Here is a 9,042-nt window from a genome sequence, read left to right as displayed (position 1 = left end):
AATAGTTATGGGGGTTTATGTATAGGCTAATTTTGGGGTGGGTGAGATTGGATTATATACTGAGCCTCTGCATCAGTATGGAAGGTCTCTGGAGGGAGCTGAAGAGGATGAGGGGGTGACCCAACAGTTGACCAGCCTCTCCATCAGTATGGAGAGGGTCTGCAATGCCAATGCCAATGCCAATATGAATTCCAAAAATTGAGTGGAATTAAAGTAATCAACATCCTTGACTGTTACGATAACTTGTTCGATAAGTAGGGCCACTTATCTCTCGCACTTTGCTATCACCAATTTTACTAGAGCGGAGAGCTGGGGTTGGTTATTTCTTACATGTTGATGCCAATTCTGTTTGCAACAGATGGCTCGGATTATCTATTACATGTTGATGTCAATTTTGTTTGCAACAGGCAACTCAAATTACTTATTAGATGTGGAAAGATGCTGCAGCCTTTTTCACAGCTACATAAAAAAACCACAATCTGGCATGTCATTGAAGCAAAAATAGTAATAAAAGCACAATCCATGTCATCTAACTAAAAATAGTAATAAAAGCACAATTTATGTCATTCAAATAAAATTAGTAATAAAATTATCTAATCAAAAATAGAATCCAATTTTTAAAATAAATTGAAGCAACACTCACAAGTTCAAAATGTTTGATATGTTCCAATGCTCATCACTGTCAGCATTCATCTACTTGCTTTATAGTGCTCACACTTTTGCATGGAGATGTCTTTCTGAGCACCGAGTCCAACTCCAATCCTCAACTTACTTCATACCATGCCCTAGCTAGCATCTTCTTCACAGTTCACCTCTTGCTATGGATATGAAGGTCATATTTTTTGCACAAGTGTTTCTGCAACAAATGATTAGCTTCATATTATTAGGAATAAATTATATAACTGAACATCATGCCCCTACAACTATTCCATCCACTCTCATTTCAACATCCATTCTTCTAGTATCCAATAAGGTTATTCATGTCAGCTCTATTCCTACAAATGATGATGTCTTTCACTAGAAAGAGTGTACAATCAATAAAAATTAGGGACAATTTATTTTCATCATGCCAAAACTCGTCATACTTTGTCCATAGTTCCTATTGAATTTAGTCTGAAATGTGATATATTTGTGTGTTACTTATTTTGTACTTTATGTCTTTTAGTTTATCTACCTTGTCGTGAATATTTCATTGGTGACTCGGTCAAACATGCTCACTCACCTAACTTTGTATTAGATATTGTAACCCTTGGAGACCTGGTCAAGAATGATTTGATGTTCTCCTTTTGGTAATTTCATTCTTCTTTCTTCTGTAAATATGTACAATGTAGTGTACCTATACTCATATCAAATGGAAATAGAGGAAAATGTAGAAGGAAAATCCAAATTGACAAACCCTTCCATCTTTTGAAGTTTGTGAGTGATGTAGTATCTATTGTAGATGGCTTTGTGATGTTGCACATAACGCCTACCAAGTATTTTGCATGTGCTCTACATTGCATCCATATTATGGCTTTAAAACTTCCACAACTATAAGTTGTAAGACCTCAACACTTATTGTGAACACCATTGTGTACTTGTCTTCCTTAACATAGGATTAGTTGGGAACTAATGTTTCCCACCTTCCAGTGCTACTAATGGTCAATTCGTAACCTTCTATTTGTTAAACTACTCACATTTTTATAATCTACGAAACAACTAGGTAGTTGGTAACAACTTGAAGCATGTTAAGATGAGCTTGTGTTAACACTGGTGGACGTATACCTACAAACCATGTCTCAAAAGCACAACTTGTTTCCTTTATCCCTTTGCTCAACTAGAAAAAATTTCTTCTCATGTTCCTATCTTTTTTTCACAAAGATATCTACTACTTTTGCTATGAAATTAGTTCACAATAACAATGATTTTCTTCCTACTCCACTTTTAATGCTTTTTTGTGGGCTTCTATAATTGGTTCTTTCCTTTGCCACATTTTCTCAAAATGTCGTTTACTAGTTTCTTAATGCCAAAAGCCCATATTCCCAAATGTAATCTCTCATATCTCAACACCTATATGTTGATGAATTAATAAAGACACACAACGAAGGAAACTCTAAGAGGAGGACGAGGATAGGCACTGCAATGCTAATGCCAATGCGAATATGAAGTCAAAATTTGAATCGAATTAAAGCAATCAAGATCCTTGACTGTTGAGGTAACCTATTTGATAAGTAGTGCCAATTATCTCTCGCACTTTTCTATCACAAACTGCCAATTTTATTAAGAGTGGAGGGTTGGGATTACTGTGCTATTTCTCTTCGTCTCTTAGATGTTGATGCCAATTATGTTTGAAAAGGAGGGCTTGGATTGCACAATGTGGAATGATGCTCCAATGTTTATAGATAGACAACAAAACCTACGACTAGACAACCAAAGCACAATCCATGTCATCGAAGCAAAAATAGCATCCACTATAGTGTTGGTTAATTTTTTTAAAATAGAAGCATGTAGATATAGAAGAAGGGATAAAGCCCTTTTTCATGTCATCATGATGACATTTTCATATGTTATCTAAGGAATTAAATAATTGAACCGAATTAAAAAAAATCAAAGAGCCCTCATACCATGTCAGTCTTCTCCTTTGATACGCACTATGAGTTATTCTATGTTAGTTTTCTCCTTTGATAAGGACTATGAGTTATCACTTAGATGTTGCTATCATAGATTACCAATTCGGAGGGGAGGGTTGGGATTGTAGTATGCTGAAAGATGCCCCGACCAATGGAGGATGTAGCCACCTTTTACAACCAAACGTCAAAAGCAAGCCCTTTTTCATAAAGTATATTTTAGGTTTTCTTTCTCACATTAACGCAAAGCTAACTTGAGTAAGTGAACATATTTCAAAGACAACTTAATCCTATGCGTTGTCTAAACATTATTATGCCCAATACATATTGATATTTACTCAAGCTATTAATATATAATGGCTTTAGTAAGTATGTTTATGCATTATTTCACTCATTTGGTATAATTTGAAGCCTAGAACTATTTTCATGATGGACAACGTTTACATTGTTGGTGCTTAGGTACATAATGGGGAGAACATGTATGGTACTATGAGTTCGTTTACCCTATTCACTTACAAGTAAACAAATTTGGCACAATAAACACTTTATATGATAGAGATGTTTGGTAGAATTCAATAAACTAATGGACACATCATACAAATATATCCTAGAGCTGCTACAATTTTTTATATGGTTGCCCCCATCTATGGGGATTCCTTTTCCCCTGCGAGGAATTAGAGCACCTACGCTTATCTTTGGATTAGATTAGGTGAAGAGAAATTAATTGGGATCAAGGAAGGTAAAAAAACTTGGTTTGAATTTATAATACCACTAAGCATCTTATGGAAAAGAGCTATGGTACAAAAAGGTCCTTTGAGTAAATGCAACCAATGAATATGGTCTGCCAATTAGGAGATTTAACTAGATTGGCTTCTCTTGTTGCCTATGATTTGAAGCCCTCGCAAATGTTCCAAAAAACAAAGAGCATCTTGATGAAGTACGTAGAGGATGTGGACAATAAGGATGCCATCCTTCATGGCATTATATCATGGATTTGATGAGAAATCTAGTCATGTTTTAAATGTCTGGGTACACCATATTTTTAATGGAATTCTCAATTAATTTGTAGTATTGTAAAAATTGAAAACATAAATTCTTGTCTTAGGATAATTTTTGGGCACAGCCCAACTTGGTTCAAGTTTTGGGTCAAAGACTCCGCATTTTGAGATGTGGATTCGACAAAGTTATATTCATCACGCGATGTTTTAGGGGCTTTACGACGGGTCAAAGCCTCTTATTTTGTAACGGGTATTGGTTTTTAGTAATTGTTTTGTTGGATCCATGGTATGTGGACCATGGTCTTGTAGTAAGGAAGCCTATTTAAAGAGGATGTAATACTTTGTAAAGAATATCAATCATGTAGTGATAAAAGATCAGAAGTGAGTTATATTATGTGTCTTGGCTCTGTATTTTGGGAAGGCTCCACAGCTGAGTGCATGGAGTCCTGGAAGAGTCCACAGCTAAGTGCACAGACCACTTGCAGCTGGGTGCGCAGGACAAAGAAGTATATGTATTGAAGATCTATAATAATAAAGAATAAGTTTGGCAAAATATTGTGTATGTTTCTGTGTTGTTGTTATTATCGTTATGCATGCTTTTTACTGAATTGCGTGAAACAATACAAGTTATATTGTTTTTTGTTATTTGATGTGACAAGAGTAATTTTGTAAAGTTAATAATCAACGTGGATTTATTCATGTACACGAAGTTATAGGAAGATAGAGAACATAATTAAATACACAGATGCAACAACATGCATATCCCTCTGGTTGCAGAAACCTGGTTCTATAGCCTCCCATAACTGCTTTGGGTGAGACTGCGATCTGCTTGCAGGTCGTTTCTGAAAGAGCTAGTGGTTGAGGGTTTTTTTGGTGCACAACACACTTTGAACCTGGGTCAAGCCCCCTAAAACCAACAAATGGTTATGTTTCCCCCTATAATCTCACTACCGAAGAGCATGAAAATGATGCAGAAGCATTCAACCCAAGAGAAAATCACTGTAATTAAGTAGACATAGGGGGGTAATGTGTTTTAGGGAAATTAGTTTCCTAAGTCTCAAGTTAATGTAATATTTAGGCTTGTAAGTGATTTAATTAGATAATGTGAGATGTTTGTAAATGCTCTCAAATAAATGAGAACATGAGTGGGAAATAATGAAAAAAGAGTCTAAAGTCAATTAGAACTCTTTAAGAAATTCCATGATTCAAGGAAATAAGGAGAGCTCTTAGGAATTAAATGAAGATTAGAAGTGGACGTAGACGATAGAGGATTTAGGAGTCAGTTCAGTAGATTTAGGAGTTGAACTAGGATTAGTTCAACGAACCTTTCTAGTATAAATGTAAGCCTACAGGCATAGTGCAAGAGGAAGCCACTGATAATTGAAGTTCAGGCCTGTGCGAGACACAGAGTCTCGGATGTACCCATTTGTTTATATATATATATATATATATATATATATATATATATATATATATATATATATATATATATATATATATATATATATATATATATATATACAGAGGTTTATTCCTGAATGTGTTAGTATGTGCGAAAAGAGTATTTCCTAAATGAATCCCTGAGTTTAGGGGAAACAAACCAAGACAAACAATCTTCAGAAATTCCTTTTGTTTAATCATTCTGGGTAATGGAAAGGAACAAACCAGGAAATTATTGAATAAAAATGCTTTAAACAAATTCTGAATACCGAAACAACTACAATGGCAAATGCCAATATCAGAAGTCTAAGTAGGCATTTCCGCAAGGTCGGAAATGAATAATATTACAATCCTAAGAATGAAGAGAGAGTTACAGTTGCAATATAAAACGGAAAACATTATATTTTCATTTAGAAATCCCCGATGGGGTTATCAAAAAAATAATTACGGTTAAAACATCTAAATATTTCAAATAATGGCTAAGAGTCAATATCGAAGCCTAAAGACTGGCCTCTAGAGCATATTCGCGAAGGTCGAGCCAGATCACTCTGAGTCCATTAAAAAGGACAAAGACGAATAGGCTTCGACCTCGCAATGTCTTTCCCAACTCAAATACATACCACCATTATGGTTTGGCAAACTTTACATTCAAATAAGGAATTAAGACTGCAAATAAATAACAAGCATGTTCAGAAAAAATCGTTCCCTGGAGCCAAAACTCATCTGCCATAAAACCCTGATAGAAAAACCCTAGACTAATTTAAGTACCTAATAAAGGGGCTAAAATTCTAGCACGATACTTGATGAGTTGAGCAAGTGTTCCTCCAACTCTTCATCCAGATTTTTCTTCGTCTACAAAAACCTCCACCCGAACTGGGAGGAGTTCACAATTAGAAGTTTTCATTTTAAAACAATATATAAGTATAAACTGGGAGTTTGCATCTCGTAATGGAAATCAACTTTCATAACACATGTATAAATTGAAAGTTCCCAACGTTATCGAACTGCTAAAGCATAGAAACATGTTTGACTGTCAGAAGAACCATAAGACAACAACAAGGTCTATCATGGTATGGAGAGGTAGCCTCGGTCACCCAGCGACACCAACCACAAGCTGAAGATTGAAGATGACTGTACAGGGAAACCATCTTGCAGAGCAGACCAAAGACCTCCTTCGGAGGAGAGAAACAATGAGCAAAGAATGATATGCCACCTGAGGCAAAATAACCCAAAGATTTTACCCACTGTCGGATTAGTGCCATAGCTTGGAGACCGTAGATGGGGACCAAAATCCCAAGCATGACAATGGCACCACTCTGCATTGAAGTTTCCGAAGGGCCAGCCCTAATACCTAGGCCACCACAACAGCTAGCAATAACTCAGCATTAATGGAGGCCAAGTGGAGTGACAACACAGTAATATAACTTTGCGTTATAAACTCAGAAATAGCATGTATATTCCAGACTTAGACAAATAGGACAGAATAGTACTAAAGCGGCATCAATGTGGCAGTATAACCTTAGTACTTATAAATCCTTATGAATATTGAGAACCATCAAATCCAACACAATAACCTTTTAAAGGGTAATGATATTATAATAAAGGCTAAGGTCACGTTGTAGTTCATTTATGATTTAGCAAAATGAAAAAGTTTAATTATTAAAATTTTGTTATATATATAGATGTATAAGTACCTTGCATATCTAAACAGTAATAGATAGTAGAGGAATTTATTTTTTACATAGTTTACTTTAATATGTGGATGCATGACATCCTCTTTCAAACCTCTCAAAACCATTAAAAATTCCCTTAGATCCGTAAAGGACCCTATTGACCCTAAAGACACGAAAGGAGTCTACCTTGTTCCCTGCTCCTATGGTATCCCCTACATTGGGGAAATAGGAAGGTCCATTAAGCAGAGAATCATCGAACATGTTGCTGACATTAGACATAATCGATCCCGCACATCAGCCCTTGTCGAACATGCAGAGAAATCAAAACACCATGTCAGCATTAAAGAATCTAAAGTCATTGTTAAGGTTGATCATTTCCAAAACAGGAAACTCTGGTAAGCGATTGAAATTTATAGCCATGCCAGAAACCTTAATAGGGATGATGGCTGGAAATTAAGTAAAAGTTGGATTCCATCTCTCTCCTCTCTCCTCTTCCTTCCCTCCCTCTCCTTTCTCTTGTTCATTTTTCTGATTCTCCCTTTTCGTCTTCACGCTTTATCCCGCCTTGTTTCTGTACATTAATTTTCTTTTACTTAATTTGCTTAACATGAGGAGTAAATTTCTAATCTAAATGGTTGACCTAACTTATCCTAAATTTTTAATATTCATCTTGTAAACCTTCAAAATTATCTCAGCCATCCTCCTATATAAACAAGATAAGTTTTCCTCTAACAAATTATAGTCATATTAATAATAGTCTTAATAATATTAACTTTTAATGAAATCTAATTACTTTAATCTGAATTATTCCTAAACCTAATTTATCCTGGATTAATCAAACCCTAATAGATTACATTATATAAATTAATTATTTTTAGATAACATGATTATAAAAATTAATATTATTAAATAATCAATTTATAATATCGAAATAAAATATTTATTAATTATTACATAAAAGCTACTTCCTAACTAAATATTAAACAATTTGATAGATAATATTGTTATTATAGAAATTAATAATATTTTAATTTGAAATATTATCAAATTTATCTTGAATAAGTCAAACCCTAACAAATTATATTATTAAAATTAATTGTTTTTAAATAAAATTATTATTATAAAAATTGATATTATTAAATAATCTATTTATAATATCGAAATAAAATATTTAATTATCACATAACAACTAGTTTTTAGATTGATATTATGCAATATTTCCTCAGTAACAAATTAACCAATGGCTAATTTTCAACGACTAACTCTCGGAAATGATGCATCCATGTTATTTATTCTTTTAGATCGATTGATTTCTCACCTTGTCATGAGGATGAACCAAATCCATGTTATTTATTCTTTTAGATCGATTGATTTCTCACCTTGTCCTAAGGATGAACCACATTAGTTGGTTCAAAATGTCGACCCAATCCTAATTATGTGATTAATTTGAAAGACTGATATCTATATAATATAATATTGAGTAATTTAAAATGTTAATTTTAATAATTTTATGGTACTTTAAAAAATAAAAATAATATAATAATAGTTTATGTGTTTTTGGAAAAATATTTTTATTTAGTTTTAAATTAACTTGAGAGGCTTGGGATTGAGTTAGTTGGACTGTCACTATACTTTTGATCCTGACACAACTACCCATAAGCCTCACTAGATACGTAAACCGAGTTTATAACTTGGGCAGGGTTCTTATATTGGTTGAAAAAGCATTCCGTTATGGGATATCCATCGTTCAAGTTGTTTCTTCAGAAAATATTATAAGATCACATCAAAAGCGGTAGAAGATATATGCCTCCATTGAATGGGTCAAGTCCATTGTCTCACACACAGAGGGATCTCATACACAAATTACATCATCATCATCATCATCAACATCTTTAAAACTTTGTTTGAGACATCTTATAAAACATAAGTATAATTTTTTCGAAACGGACTCCAAATTGGACAACAAAAAATGGGGTTTTGTAGATATATATACCTTACAAAACTAACCCATTAAAAAAAAAAAATCCGAGTCATAATTTAACTAATTGATAATACAATCCTTCACAACTGTGTAATGCCAATTCATTTATCTTTAAGGAATATGAGAGGGTTTGATTCGACCATTGATTTTTAAATATCTCAATTTTAATTTACACTCTTAATTTGCATGTAAGCCTACATCTTTATTGAGATAACAAAGAACATGGAAATGTGCTATAGAAGAGAAACCTTCCTAATTCTTTTCATAAGACTTTATAATGTTTTTTCCCTTAGAGAGGAGCCCTCCACCAAATGTTAAATTTGCAAGGAGTGTCTAAAAACAAT

The sequence above is a fragment of the Pinus tabuliformis genome, chromosome J, assembly GCF_031772625.1.
Source record: "Pinus tabuliformis cultivar Carrire ecotype Pingquan chromosome J, CPIR1, whole genome shotgun sequence".
Classification (NCBI taxonomy): domain Eukaryota; kingdom Viridiplantae; phylum Streptophyta; class Pinopsida; order Pinales; family Pinaceae; genus Pinus; species Pinus tabuliformis.
Note: the sequence above shows the minus strand (reverse complement) of the source record.